Source organism: Equus przewalskii, chromosome 24 (assembly GCF_037783145.1).
Source record: "Equus przewalskii isolate Varuska chromosome 24, EquPr2, whole genome shotgun sequence".
Classification (NCBI taxonomy): Eukaryota; Metazoa; Chordata; class Mammalia; order Perissodactyla; family Equidae; genus Equus; species Equus przewalskii.
Window position 1 is genome coordinate 2,507,845 of NC_091854.1, and position 16,187 is coordinate 2,524,031.

At 40.0% G+C, this 16,187-nt stretch overlaps 1 long non-coding RNA gene across 1 annotated transcript in view; it reads right to left on the reverse strand.

Moving 5' to 3' along the window:
- Positions 1–2,951: 2,951 nt before the first annotated feature.
- Positions 2,952–16,187, reverse strand: part of LOC139079105 (uncharacterized) — a 51,865-nt gene continuing 38,629 nt past the window's right edge. The window contains exons 4-6 of the long non-coding RNA XR_011532415.1: positions 10,625–10,797; positions 7,922–7,993; positions 2,952–3,376 (exon numbers count right to left, since the gene is read on the reverse strand). This is a non-coding gene — a long non-coding RNA (uncharacterized lncRNA). The remainder of the gene's footprint in view (positions 3,377–7,921; positions 7,994–10,624; positions 10,798–16,187) is intronic.

A 16,187-nucleotide genomic window follows, 5' to 3' on the forward strand; every position in this document is an offset into this window, starting at 1 on the left:
CGTACATAGTTGTATATCTTAGCTGCAGGCCCTTCTAGTTGTGGGATGTGGGACACCGCCTCAACGTGGCCTGATGAGCAGTGCCATGTCGGCGCCCAGGATCCGAACCCTGGGCCTCCGCAGCAGAGCGCTCGAACTTAACCACTTGGCTACGGAGCCAGCCCCTCTATAGGATATTTTAATGCAAATGGCTCATAGGGTCTTTAAATTCAACATGTGCAACGTTACATTCAACATCTTTCCCACCCTTCTATTCCCAAAACCTTCTTCTCCTATGGGATTTCATTTTGTGTGTGTGTGTGGGTGGTACTTTCATTAACCTAAGAACCTCAAATCAGAAAACTAATAGTCATCCTTGACTCCTCCTCTCTCTGCCTCACCACCAGCCCATTTTGACATCTTGAGGTCACCTGACTAACCCCTCTTCCATTCTTACCATTCCTGCCTTCATTTACTTTTTCTTTTCTCTTAGCTTTTCTCCATTCTTTCAGTCATCACTCTTTCCAAGCAATGCTTCACTCAACATCCAGAATTATCTTTCTTAAATAAGTATCTGATCAAGTCATCCTTTTGTATACAAATCCTTCAGTGACTTGCCAATGCCTTCAGAAGAAGATTAGAAATCCCTAGCTTCACACTCAAGGCCCTTCATGATCTGGACTTGACTTCCATTTGTTGTACGTCGCTCCTTTCCTCCTTTCAAACCTTGAATTTGAGCCACATTGAGCTGCCTGTACTTCCCCCAATGTGCGGTATGACTTTATGCCATTCTTCCTCCGGACATGCTCTGTTCGCTGCTTGGAATGTCCCCCTCCCCCGACTTCTTCTCCTGACTTATGCCTACTCATGCTGCAAGGCTTGGATCATCCTTTCTGAGAAACATAACCTCATCCAACTCTCTTCCCGCAATATGGACTCAGTACCCTTACTGGCTGTTCTCATTACATCCTAACATTGCACTTGCCACACACACTATTATGATATTTTTTTCCTTTGGGACTTATTTTCCTAAAAGATTGTGAATAATTTTGAGAACAGAGATACCATAGATTATGCACCTTTGATTCTCTGGTGCTCAATGTAGACTGGCATATAGAAGATGTTTAGTGAATGTTTGTTGACTGAATAAATGATCTGGGTAGTAGCAATGTATACTTCTGTTTAAGATAATGAATTTTAATGTTAGAGAAATCAAGTTACTTAATACATTGTTGTTATTATTATTATCATATTAGAAATATGATAGAAGTCTAGGAAAGATTCTTTTATGGGTGGATGACTCTTGACTAGAGGTTTCCTTTCCAACATTCTCTACTGTTGTTCCAGAATTTCCTCTTCCTAAGACCTAACATTAATTGCACTCTTACTATGCTGAGACAGGCACTGAGCTAAATCTATCAATCTTCACAACAGCCCAATATGATAGAGACTATTTTATTCCTGTGATACAAATGATGAAACTGTAGTGCAGAGAAACTAAGTAACTTTACCAGGATAATATTTATAAGAGTCAGAGCTGGGATTTCATCGTAGACCCCCAGGCCCCAGAACCTGCATGCCACTCAACATACCATTCCTGCAGCCAGATGGGTTTAAAGCACAAGGAAATCTGGGTTCTAATCCCTGCTTGTTTTTATCAAGCTAGGGAACCTTACCTTGGTCACTGAGCCTCAGTTTCCGCACCTATGAAAAGGGGACAGTTTAATTCTGAGTTCACTATGGTCCTTTCTGACTCATATTTCGCTAACTCTGTCACGTGTCGAACTGTGCTTATATAAGCTCAATAGGAAAGGAAATCACTGTATGTTTCTGGCAGCCAAGAATCAATTGGCAAAGGGTGAAAAGAAAAAAGAGCCATGCAGCAGAGAAGTGACCAGGTAAGTCCAGGGCTTCCCACCACCTGCTAGGAACCCAAATGACCCTTGGATCAATCTATTGTAAACGAATTCACCATCACTTTTTAAACCAGTTTATTATGGAAATAGTTTATACAATTACTATTCATCCTTGTTCAGCCCTCTTGGATTTTTATCCCTTCCTTCTTTTACCAGTGAGATGAATAAGGTTACTTTCCTGAGCTGTTCAGGTATATCTTGCAGCGGCAAGGTACTTTGTAGTTCATTTCTCTGAGGGTGAAGCCCCCCAGTGAAAGAAGATATGGAACACATCTTATCTCAAGGGATGCATTTGGGGAAAACTATGACTCCAGGAGAAAGCAGCCTTTGTTACACAGGATGTTTCTTCCCAGTCACCCTTGGTAGGAGATCATCATTGTAAATACTACCCAACCAACCCCCAGAAGTAGGAATGAGTGTGTGTGTGTATGTAAGGAAATATTAAGTGCATGAAGAAAAGGATCTCTTTCCAATGGAGATCTCTTAATTTTGCAATTAATTAAAAGTCAGGAGGCCTGGCTTCAAACCACAGCCTTCAGTTCAGGCTCTGCTCCTAACTAGCTACACAGCCTCCGATGTCTCATCTCTCTGAGTCTCTGTTTTCAAAATGAGTAGTTGGACGAAAACAATCTCTTAAGCTCCTTGTGGTTCTAACATTCTATAATTCTGATTTTTGCTAAGGCTCTAGAATTTGAATTTATTCTGCTGTCCCAGATATGGCCACAGAAGTCTCTTTTGTTAAGTCAGTTTCATACCACTCAGAATTTCATGCTGAGTGAAAAACATGGAAAAACAAGACAACCTTTCATTCCTCTCAATCGAGTTTAAGGATGAGAAACTAGAGTGCAAGTGGTCCTCTTGGGCAAACTGCAGCGTGCCCACATTGCCCTGGCTTGGAATCCTCTGCTCTTGGGTCGGAACCAGACTGGTTTGAGAGGAAGTCAGCTGCCTCCCTACATTTCATCTGAGTTAGATTTGAACAAAAATATTGTAAATAAAACCCAGAAAGAATGCTTTTGTTACAAGTCAACAAATTACTATGACTAAAAGGTTGTTTGGGTTCTGAATCAACTTTATTTCCTGGCTTTTTCTCTTTTGAAAATAAAAAATCTCATTTCCAGCTCCTAAAGCAGCATTAGTTCTTATTATTCCATACATTAGAAGTCAACTGGTAATTCATACACATTAAATTAGTGATTTCGCATTTAGTTTACTGATGACAAACTACAGAATTCAGCAGTTTTGCTCTGATAACCTTTAAAATGTATTAATTTCATCAGTGATTTACATAGGGTTTTATTTCCCACGGCTACAGCTTCATTCTCCAAAGCAGAAATGCCCCATGGTTTTTCAATTTGTTACCTAATCAGCACAATATATTCCACCTTTTCTTCCTTTTATATTGTCTCCTAAATTTGAGACCTCAATATTTGAAGAAATTGCATCAAGACATCTCACATGGTTTTTCTATTTCTGCAAACCTTTAAGGGAATAAAGAAAGAAAAATTATTCTATTGAAATAGGGGTTCTGCTTGCAAACACAGTGGTCTTAAGATGATTGCATTCAAATGAATTTTTTTCAAATCATGATACCTGGACATTACAAAAATATTTCCACAAATCCACCTAAAGCACCTAATATCAATATACCAAAATCTCTGGGAACTATACCAATGACAAATATTGGAGTTCTGTAAAGAAGTTTCCTGAGGTGATTCTGATGAGGCGTACTGTGTGACAAAAGCTGCTCTCTGCTCCCTAAATGCCCCATTCTGGCTCAGGACTGAGGAAGTAAATTCTCACCAGGATTGTCTTTCTCTATTGTCATCTTCAGGCCAGAGGACCCCAGACACAATGGCCCTGATTTCAGAGTTCAGAAAACTCAGGCTTTGTCCGACAGAACTCCAGTTTCTTTAAACTATTATAACCATATATATTTTACTTGGTTAAACCTATGGAAAAACAAAAAAGACCCTCCTTCAAAAGTTAAGATGGCTTTGGAAGTGTTTGTCTTGGCTAAAGGCAGTGAAATCAAACCATAAATTGAAAGTAAAAATATGCTATTTTTCCAAATTCAATTCAGCAAAAGTGTTCATCTTACAGAAGGAAAAGATGGCAACGAGAATCTGGGAAGTACCCAAACACCCACTACGGGTGCCTGGTGCTCCCTGCTGGGGTGTGGGACATTTGGCTGAAGCAAGAGGGCTGATTTGGGGGATGAGAGTTTGGAAGAAATGAAAGCGCACTTGGAGCTTTATACTGAGAAAGTGGAAAGCGGCTTGGCCCTTTGAGTAGAAATATCCACTTTCTAATACGCAAGTTAACACAAAGGAACCCTACAGGGGAGCTCTTCTTTGAGGGCCACTCTGGGGGAACTTGTTTTGAACACAAAATGAAAGGACAACTATGACAACAACAATGGTGCTAAGGAGACCCAGGAGTCTACAGGAAGGGAATAATACTCGTACAGTGTCATTCTATTTCAAGTGACCTTATTCTTTTGATTGCCTTGTATTCCTCATGTCTAAGCTTTGCCATGAGTGAATTCTTCCGACACTGAATCTATGAGGTAAAAATATATGATGTACTATACATTTTATTCATAACCAAATAAATGTCATAATATAAACTATAATTATTACCTATATATTACTAAATTTATTTTTTCATTTACATATATTTCTTAAAATCAGCTCCATATGTAAATGTTTACATTTCTTTTGTATACTGTTTTATAAACAGTCCTGTACCTTTTCTTTAAAGAGGCTCAGGTTTTATTTATTTGCTGATATTGTGTGACATTTAAGCCAAACTTGGTTTACTAAACCTTTTTATAGTTCACGTTTTCTGGTTTGGTTGCTATTCTGGAAATCATGCTTTTTCATTTTCCACTTTCCAAATAAATTCTCATGATTGATTACTATCCTTTCCTCATTTCTTCATTTTGTATTTCACACTCTCAACATTTCCATTATGATTAAATAGAAACAAAGATTGCAATTTAGACTTAACAAGAATCTATGGGGCTGGCCCGGTGGTGCCACGGTTAAGTGCACACATTCTGTTTCAGCAACCCGGGGTTCGCTGGTTTGGATCCTGGGTGCTGACATGGCACCGCTTGGCAAGCCATGCTGTGGTAGGTGTCCCACATATAAAGTAAAGGAAGATGGGCACGGATGTTAGCTCAGGGCCAGTCTTCCTCAGCAAAAAGAGGAGGATTGGCAGCAGATTTTAGCTCAGGGCTAATCTTCCTTAAAAAATAAATAAAATTTAAAAATAAATAACTAAAAAAAACCCAAGAATCTATACTTTACGAGGGGAGAGACTTCTGTCCCAGTTCCTCAGTATCCCCACTATTTCTCCAGTTTCTAGGACAGCGTCTGTCACAGATTAGGCAGTCAAAAAATATTGTTGAAGGAATTAATTATTAAAAGCACTCTCAAGATCAGTTGGCCATGAGTCTTCCCAAGGTTGACTTAGCAATGGTGCCAGCCACATGGTCTGCACCAAGGTAACTCTGGTGGGGTTTTGCCCAGCTGACACAGAAGCAGTCTAATGAAGCCTATCCCAAGAGGTAAGATAGAGGTCAGAGTCAGGATAAACTATCATTTTCCCAAGAACGTGGATCAAGTGAGTTCTTAGCCTCTTCCTATGTGTTACCTCCTGCTATTACTAAATGGGCATGCCCCATTAATTTCTAAGGCATGGCAACATAATAGCTGTATCCTATGATTTCACTGAGCATACCGTGAATAAGAAAAATCTAAATAGCAAGATCACACCTTATTTTTGAATCATGTAAGTGATTTTTAAAGTATTACTGAAAAAGCAAAAACAGCGAAGTACAATATTTGTGAAAGGAATTAGAAGTAATTCAGTAACCCAGGTCATTATTTAAAGATCCCACAGTAAGTTCTCAGCCCAGGTGATCTGGATATTTATTTCACTGAAAAAACAATGTATGTATGAATTGAACAGTGTAACATCATTCTTAAAATGTATATATGTATGAGCCTGATCATGAGCATTTGAAATATTTGCTTTTTTAAAATTTTTTTTAAAATTTTTCCTTTTTCTCCCCAAAGCCTCCCAGTACATAGTTGCGTATTTTTCTAGTTGTGGCTCCTTCCAGTTGTGGCATGTGGGATGCCGCCTCAGCTTGGCCTGATGAGCAGTGCCATTCTGCGCCCAGGATTCGAACCAGCGAAACCCTGGGCCGCTGTAGTGGAGCACGCAAACTCAACCACTTGGCCATGGGGCCAGCCCCCTGAAATATTTGCTTTTTAAAGTTACATAGAATAATATAACACCCAATAAACCAATAGAAATAAGGATATATATGCCACTAAAGTATTTGTGCTTTATTGAAACTCTTTTTTCTGCAGTGTGTGTACGTATTTATGAGAGACTCTTTAGCTTCTGGGGTGTCTAACGTGGTACATTTTAGATACATCTCTATGAGGCTGCATTAGTTTGTTAGGGTAATTGGAACCAAATTTAATACATGGTGAAGAAATACTCTTCCTTATTGTGGAGATTCAGATCATGGACTAGTGCTTAAGGAAACTGATTCACAGCTAAGAAGCCTACATATTGTTTCAGTCTCTGCCTCGCCTTTTCATGTGGCCTCGGACAACTGCCTCTGCGCCTCTGTCCTTAGTGCCTGCCTTTGGAGGATCTTTTTGCTAAGTAAATTCCAGGAGTTGCACCAGGAGACTTCTGTGACAAGATTCTTGTTGAAACCAGCACAACGAATTCTTGCCATCACACAAAGACGTTTCTAAGACTTAAAGATCAAGTATACCCTGCCAACTGTTCCAGATGTGTCAGATTATTATGTCTTTTTATGACTGGGAGCAGTGGGAGCAAAAGGCCTCCTTTGTGGGCAATTAGCAACACTCAAACCTCTGAAGTCATACTGTTGACTTCTCTGTGATCGAAGTATACAACTTTGAGCCAAATAATATATGTTGGAGAAAGGCCACAGCCAAAAGAACTACATAAGCCGATTCTGTACCACATGTTTCAGGGCTTTCAAGATAATGCAAATGATATTTTAAAAGAGTGAGATAAGTGCTAATGTAAAAAAAAAAAATCAGAACGTTTCACTTGAAGTTATATTTTAGAAATAGAGCGAATCCTGTTTGCCTGTGTTAAAAACTCCTGCTCATCCTTCAAGGCCCCACTTGTTGCGCCTGGCCCGTTTTCTAAAGCAGAGGTCCTAGGAAGAGATAATCACTTTGTCTTTTGTGTACTGTCCCTGCTCATAGCCATTATGCACCATTTATTCAATGTCTTTCTCTCCTTCTACCCTGGTGTTACTCAAGGTTTGGGATTAAGTCATTTATTCATATTCGTGGTAACGTTTTGCTTAGCACTTAGGAGACACACAATGAATTTGATTGACTTACTGAACACATCAAAATTTTAGCTTTATCCTCAAAGTAATTTTTTTATTTGTATATGGGCTGATGCTATAGTCCAGAGGTCAGGAACATTTTTCTGTAGAAGGCCAGATTATAAATATTTTAGCATTTGTGAGCCATACGGTGTCTACTGCAACTACTCAACTCTGCCATTGTAGTGTAAAAGTCATCATAGACAGGACCTAAACGGATGAGCTTGGCTGTGTGCCAATAAAACTTTACGTACAAAAACAGGCAGTGGGCTAGATTTGGCTTGCAAACTATAGTTTGTCCACTTCTGCTCTAGTCTATTCTCTTTCTAATTCTTTGTCCTCATTTTTCTTTCTCCCTTCAATGTGTTTCCCTAATGCTAGAATGAGTTTCTGTCCTCATTCTCCCTTCCTTTTTCATCTGATAAATTCCTTCATAAATAGGAAGAGTCAGCTTGATCAGCACCTTCTTTATGAAATGTCTCGACCTCCTCAAGAAGCGTTGGCCATTCTGTCCTTTGGGCTCCTGCTGTGGCTCCATTATAGGATGGATCACATCCAATGACTTTTGCGTAAATTTCTGTCTCTGGTTTTAGACTGTGAATGCCTGGTGATTAGAAATGAGTCTTACCTAGCACACGCCTGGCACACAGTAGGTACTCAATAAATCTTTGCTAAATTGTCAGAAATCATTGATTGTTACCTGAAACACAAAGTACAGGTTACAGAGGCAGGTTATAAAGCATGAATCTGTAATTTCATATAGCTGTTACACTTTTTCTTTTATATTTGCTATATCCTCAAAGTCAATAACTTGCTCAAAATGTAACCAATTATGTCATGAAGCAGCCAGCATTTCAGTCTCTTCCATAGAAATCTCATCTTTTCATTGAAAAAATACGCAACTGGGATAAAAGTGAATTCCAAGTCTGAGGGACAGCAATTAGCAAAATCAGTGACTGAGACATTGCCTGTGTATAATTGGACTCATAGACTATTGCCTGTAACAACTTTAATAACGATACCTAACATTTGCCTTATCCAGGCTCCTTTGTGCAAAATAATCCATTAGAGCAGTCTTACGGATCCAACAGTAACACACCACACCCCTAACTCCATTGTGAGTTGTTGTCCATGCTGAATTTTATTGCTCCTGATGGATGGCACTTTTCAGTATCCTGCTTCCCACATCTGTGGCCATGTCTCTAAGAACAGAAAGGATATGCAGGCCCTGCATTCCTAGTCAGAAATGTTATTTTTCAGCATAGTCAGGCCTACAATTTCAGGACTCTTGAGTCTGTGAGAAAGCATTGAGTTTCTCTTTTCTGTTAGTTTTTTCTTAAGTACTGATGAGAAATGACGGTGCAATTTTGGCTGGGCCTTCACTATGGAAATGAAATGGATTTTGAAAGCTCTGTTAAGTACTAGCAGCCTAGCACTGTTAAGAGAAGATCTGGAAGAATCTTTCGGGCCTGATTTAAGCCAATACTCGCCTCTGAACTTCTCAGGGATGGCGTTTATTTCCAGTTTCCACTACCATTTGCATTCAGGGGACCCAATCTAAATGTCCACTCCTAATTGCTCTCTGAGCACTAGAACCTAAATTTGGACAATATCCTAAAAAAACTCATCCAGATCTGATTTAATCTTCTCTTTCCAAAGTCAAACTACATCTTTAAGATGTTCCTGGGAAAAAAGCCAATTCTGCCTCTCAAATTACAGACTAACTCTGTCCCTCACTAGCTAGAAAACATATCCTGTGTCCTGTGAGACACCCCATTCCTGTTAAAATAAGCCCATCATCCTTTTAAGAGAGAGGCAGTATAGTATTTGCTAAGGATGGACTCTGTAGCCAGTTGGATTGGATTGGAGTTCTGGATAAAACATGGGATGCCCAGTTAAATTTGAATTTTAGATAAACAATAAGAAACTTTAAGTATATCCAAATATTGTATGGGATGTACTCATACTAAGAAATTATATATTGTTTATCTGAAATTCAAATTAAACCAGGTGACCTATATTTTCATTTGCTAAATTTGGTAATCTCAGATTCTGCCACTAACATCTTGACAAGTTACTTAGCCCTTCTGTTAAATGGGTATAATAAAGGATCTTCCTAACAAGATCTTTCTAACAGGGCTGTTCAAGGACTTAAACCATGTAACGGGTTAGAACGATGCCTGACGTACGGTAAGTGTTTCATAAGTGTTAGCTATTTTATTATTCTGATCTCTAGAACAGAGATCAGCAGACTTTTTTGTAACGGGCAAGACAGTAAATATTTTAGACTTTGCAGGCCATATATTCTCTGTTGCAACTACTTGACTCTTCCATTGTAGTGCAAAAGCAGCCATAGATAATCGCTAAACAAATGGGCATTGGCATGTTCCAATAAAGAGTTATTTACAAAAATAGGCAATGGGTGGATTTGACCCATGGACTATAGTTTTGCCTGATCTGGATTAAAACTCTGTAGTAATCTTCTACAGTAATCTACTCCTTATTGCATCCACTTCTTTTTATTAAAATTCTTATTATTGCACCCGTCCCCTTTCATTATAACGTTTCCTGTTTTAAAAAAACTTCTAATGGATCACTATTGCCTCCCTACTTAGTAATTCTAATACTACCTAATATTTATAGAGTGTCTCACTTTTCTTTTTGAAGATTTTATTTTTTTCCTTTTTCTCCCCAAAGCCCCCCATTACATAGCTGTATATTCTTCGTTGTGGGTCCCTCTAGTTGTGGCATGTGGGACGCTGCCCCAGCTTGGCCCAATGAGCCGTGCCATGTCCGCACCCAGGAGCGGAGCATGCGAACTCAACCACTCGGCCACCAGGCCAGCACCAGAGTGTGTCTCATTTTTTAAAGAGCTTCATGTGAATATATATAGCGATATTCTAATTGCGTGTATATATAAATCTTTACAACAGCACCATGAGGTAGGTTAATAATAATTTCTCCCTGATATTCCCTGATTATTTTCTTTTACAGATTTCACTTTTCTTCTGCGCATTATCTTTCACTTTCTGCTGTGCTCCCTGCGAGTCTCCTGTGTTGCAATTTGCCTGGACAATTTACTCTTCCCTGAATATTCTCCTGCCTTTCATCTTGATGGGTTTCTGCATGTTCTTCCCTTATTATGATATGCTTTCTATCCCCACTCTGCTCGTCAACAGATTGTCTATTCATAGAATTAGTAGAAACTTAGACAGATCAGTTGTTAAAAAACACCAAAACCCACAGGTTGTGCCTACTCTGCTCATTTTTTAACTGTGTATGTGAATGTATTTATACATGTGTTTGTACGCGTATTCCAACTAGTTCGCACCTTTCTCTTTATCCACTTTGAAGTAATATCTCTTCTTTGTCCAATGCTTGGGAAATAAGGCACCAGTGTGACTGAGACCCAATCTGGCATCGTGTTTCTTGATTCCGCTCTGATTACTGTTGTCAGTGAGTGACTTGTGGTTCAGCACACTAATAGCTCTTCAACAAAGCAACCTTAAAAACGGAAGAGAGGTGGGTTATTTAAAGAAAAAAATTATTACAGTTGAGAAATTAGAAGCCCTCTGTTATTATTGTATTGCTCTCCTTTCATCTTTAGCCTTCTGATGTTTTCTTTTCATTTCTTCCTTGATGCCCTGAATGTATTACCAGACATTTTAATGAGATGTGGCTAGGTCCAACCTTGCCCAATAATTAACTCCTTCCCCTCTGTCAGACTGTTAGCATTTTATGGCATTTCTAGCCTCTGGGAGTTCAAGTGGAGGGCCTCAGTAAGAAAGTGTATATCACTCACACAGTTTCTGGGATAAGCTGCTTCTAAACCATCAGTGAAGAATTCCACTTAAGAAGTCAACTTCAGATAGATTCTGGGGATGGGGAAACAGAAAGAGCGGGAAGATAGAGGCTCAAATACAAAGGCAATTTTGGGCCGGCTTGGAAGATGTACACTGTGACTTAAAGAGAAGATGAAGAGGAGGAGAAGATTGCCACAACAATCACCACAAAGAGAGAGACATATAGTTCCAAAGTCTTAAGTGAGACAGGGATTGAAAACATTAATCTATAATCCTCCTCATCAGAAAGTAAATTTCACAAAGTGGGACGTGGAGTAAAGTTCAAACTTCCAGTATAGAAATCCTATTTTTCCTCCAGAAATATAGGTTAGGACTTTGACAAGTTTTGCCAAATGTGTGCACATGTTCTGTATCTCCACACCGCTCAGATATCATTGATTACATGACATTTTGAAATGGTTCAATTAGGTAGCTCAAAATGTCTGCAACATAAATTATACAACAAATGTTGCTGAAAGAGTCTCCATTTTGGTTTTAAAGCCTTGCCAGTTATGTTCCTTTTCCTTCTTCGAACGGCCGTACTTTCTCACAAATAGCACATTACTCTTTCTCCTAAACAGATCTTAATGAAATCTTCATAGCATCTTGCTATTACTTACAATTTTTAATACTAGGATCTCAGACTATTTCAGCAGTGAGGAGTCCATTTGTCTTCCTCTGCTTCAGAAAAGGTTTAGAAAGAAAGAAGCCATCATACAATCAGGTTCTCCTGCCTCATCCACACTCTATGGCCCTCCCCTGTGAGGTGATTGCTGAGGAAGTCTCCACAGAACATGCAGACTGCAGGGCTGAAAGGCTCAGAGCAATGGAACGAGAAGCTTAACAGTTCCCAAGGCTCCCAAATAAAAGATGTCTCTACAAGTCACAAGCACTCCACTGGGAAAGCCACTCACCCTGGCAGCAGGGATGGCAGCATTGGAGACATGGTGTCCCTGATGGTGATTCGGGCCCTGCTCCCTCGCTCCTGCTTTTCCTCCTTTGCCCAGTGTAGTGGAACATCACTGATGTTCAGTTTCCTGGCTTCCCTTTCTCCTTCGTATCAGCACTTTCATTTCTTTGCTGGGGAATAACCTCCCTCCAGTGGACAGATTCTAGTGCGGCTGAAATCAGGTGTCCTGTCCAGTCCGGCCTTAACCCAGAGGCAGACACTTGACCCAATCTAGGTCAATTAAACAGTTCTGGCTTAGAATGCGAAGCATGAGTACATGACACGTGAATGGAAAGATGGTGGAGTCCATTCATTCCAGCATTCCAGCAACAGGCCTTGGTTGTACAGTTTTGCTCTGAGACCATTCCCACAATCTCAGCTTCACAGCTGCTGAAAACACTGCCTCGCTCATACACTCCCAGGTCTAGTTTCTAGCCTTTCTATAGATCCTGTGAGCTTCTGGTATCCCTCAAGAATATTCACTTTTGCTTAAGGTAGCCAGAATCAGTTTCTCCTGCTACAACCAAGGACACCAACTGGCAGATCCAAGTTAGGGGTCAGAAACTGCTGAGAAGTATCCATCTTACTGTAAGGGAAATTGTGTGTGTGTGTGTGTTCATGTGTGTCTATGTGTATGTGTATATGATGAAGAAAAAAATGGGTACTGTGACACTTTCATCTGGCACTTGGAGAAACCAGCATAGGAAGGTGAAAAATTTTTTCATGCTATTCTCTACTCAGGAGGCTAGCTACCCCTATAAATGTGTATGCTTCCCTAGCAAATTAAAAGGAAATAATTCATGGGAGATGCGCTCTACTATGTATATACCTCTTCCTCTTTCTTGAAACACCAGCAGAAGCTGTTAGCAGCATGCTCTTGGTTCATACTATGGCATACAGTTGTACCTTGAACCAGCTGTGGTGGTCTAGTGGTGAAGATTCGGCACTCTCACTGCCAGGCCTGGTTCATTTCCACATCAGGGAACCACATCACGTATCTGTCAGGTGTCATACTGTGGTGGCTGTGTGTTGCATGATGCTGAAAGCTAGGCCACCGGTATTTCAAATACCATTAGGGTCACCGATGGGGGACAGGTTTCAGTGGAGCTTCCAGACTAAGAAGAAGGACCTAGTCACCCACTTTCAAAACAATTTGCCTTAAAAACCCTGTGAATAGCAGTGGAACATTGTCTGGTATAGCTCCAGAAGGTGAGAGGATGGAGCAAAAAGACCAGGCTGGGTTCCACTCTGCTGTACACAGGGTCACTAGGAGTGGGAATCAACTCGACCACAATTTTTTTTGAAGTAACTTGCAATAAAGTAGTCACTTCCTGCCTGCCACTCAGGCCAAGGAAAGTCAAATCTCTTTACTAGTTACTGCTTTATCCACATTCACCCACATTTCAATACCTTCCCTACTTACGCCTGTCTTCCAAACATCTCCCTGGTGTTGGAGAGTTGGGGATCTCCTGGAGGGCGTGTTTTCATCAAACCTCCACCTTTGCAGGCCAACCTGATTCTTCAAAGCCCCAAGCCCAAAACACAAAAGAAAATGAAATTCCAAACCTAAGCACTTTCTTCCAGTTGCTTTCTCCATCTCTTCTTCCCTAACAGTTTGATCAGAGAAGTCTTCTACTTTAAATGACTTTTTGTTTCTGGAAGAAGAAATTGCTAAAGGAGTGAAAATATTTTGGACCTCTAGACTCCTTTTAACTTTACCACTAATTGCTGTGTAACTCTGAGTGACTCACTACTTCTAGCAAATGGGAGTGAAAATATTAAACATAAATGAAAGTTCCCTAATGTGGCATTGAATTGCAATTCAGCGAATCCTGGGAAAACTCTTGCCCATCTTTGATACAGAGTGGAAAATGGGAGGAGGAGAGGAGCTAACCATGAAAATATTTATGTAAAAATCAAACAACTCTCTGCTCAGTTAGCGTTAGGAGAACAGCTTATGAAATCACCTTGATATTGTTTGTAGAAACATATAATAAATACTTTTCCTTCAGGAAATTCCTTAGACAATGTTGGCAAAATTGTGCACTAAGCCACATTTCAAAGCCTTCTGTAGTATCAAGGAAGAAAGAGCAATAGGCCACCCCTTGCACTTCTAATCTCTAAATGCATCCTCATGTTAGTTTGACATCTAAGTTATTTTAGTGCCATTCTGAATTCTTTCACATGGAGCATGCAGTTGTATTATGGTTACAGGCTGAATGTAATAATTCAATAACAATGACCTTAAATGGACAAGGACAAATGGGTAAACATAAATTACATTTTTCTCAAAGGGAAATTTTGAGTAGTTTCTCCACCATGTTCCTTACTAACTTTCTAAATATGTTTGGAGGTGTTATGAATACCCAAACTCCAGGGAGCCCTAAACTTTAACTACATGAGTTGTAGTAGAAGGTGTAAGGAATCGGGAAGAAAAAAGTTACTGAACATGGACAGAGAGGTGGCCACTGCCTAATCACCTTTTTTCTGCCCCCAGCTAGTGGTAGGAAACAAGCCACTGTGTTAATGGGGGACTGGCTGCCCTGTGAGACAAAAGCACATTGTACTTACAGGAGCCACAGTTCGCAACAATGATTACTATTTCAAAGGGGAAAAAAAAAGGAAAATTACACAAGCAAAACATTTTCCATGATGTTCTTCTCGTAATTGTGATCAGGGAATGCATTTTGGGCATTAATTACTCTCTCACTCAACCATTTTCATTTGAAAGTTCTTAAAAATGAATCTCACTCCATGTTTACAGATGGTGGAAGCAGAAAAGGAACAGCACTGTATTCTTATTTTGGAAATTTTAATTTGCACACACACACACATATACACACACACACACTATGCCTGGTTCTGATAAGCAGTAAATAGCGATAAATAGTCCTCTGTCATGCATTCCTCATTTCCTCCTCTCCTTTCTTGTTCTCTGCTTCCTCTCTGCTAAGGAGGCTCCAGCTGAGCACATTTCCCAAACTCCTTTTAAATGAGCAGTGGCATGTGACCACTTCTCCTCCTCCTCCTCCTCCTCCCCCTCCTCCTCCTCCTCCCCCTCCCTCTCCCTCTCTTCCTTCTTCTTCTTCTCCTCTTTCTTCTTTTTCTTCCTCTTTGATTCTCCTTCCCTACCTGAATGTAGTATAATTAACAAATAAGTATAAAGTTGGGGTACGAGTAAGGGAGCAAGGCAACTGACAAAAGATAAAATTAGCATTCTTGGGAAGAAACAGCAGCCCCCTCACTTGTGTCTTGTGAAGGTTATTGTGTATACAGTGAGTTCTACATATTTTATATATAGCATTCTTCTTAAATTATCTTTTCTGGTTAATCTTGGCTGCAAAGTTAAATTGTAGATTAATTATGCTAGTAAACCACTACATAGGCGTCTTTTGTATTTTTTAAAACATCTAGAAAGTTGATACCAAAAAAGCACATGCTGATCATATCCTTGAAGCTTCGTTGATGGTTTATTGGTCCTAGGAACAGACTAGGAGAAAGGCTAATAGACTTATGGATGAAAAAAGAAATTGTATTATAGAAGGTCAGAGTTCAGGAAGATTGTAATTTAGAAGAACAAGCTTTTTATTTATTCATTCATTCATTCAATAAAGAGCTATTGAATTTATTATATTCTTTTAAAACATTTGATCCTAGAGTAAGATAAGGGCGAAGAAGCATTCCTTACTATATTAGGGTAAATCCTGGAGACTAACCCTCGGTGGTTGTACTAAAAGGGCCCCTGCTTTAGTAAGTGGCTTTCCAGGACAAGGTAGCCCCAGGAGCAAGAAGCTGTCATATGCATCATCAGAGACAGTTGCTAAAGGTGGACTGGGGACAGCCTTCCCTAGGAGAAGCAGTGGCGATCTCTAGAGTCACAACTGGGGAGGGCACTAGAGCAGCCTCCAGTGAAACCACAAAAGCCTCCATAAGAGAAAGAGTTAGGATTAGACATCAGCCGAGTCCAGAGACTGTGAAGTCATCCTAGGATAGTGCCTCTCAAACATAAAGTATTTTCCTGATCCTCTCTTCAAAACCATGTTTGGGAAGAGAGCAGCTCGTGAGAAGGGCCCAGGAGAGCAAGAAGAAGGGAGGAGGACAAC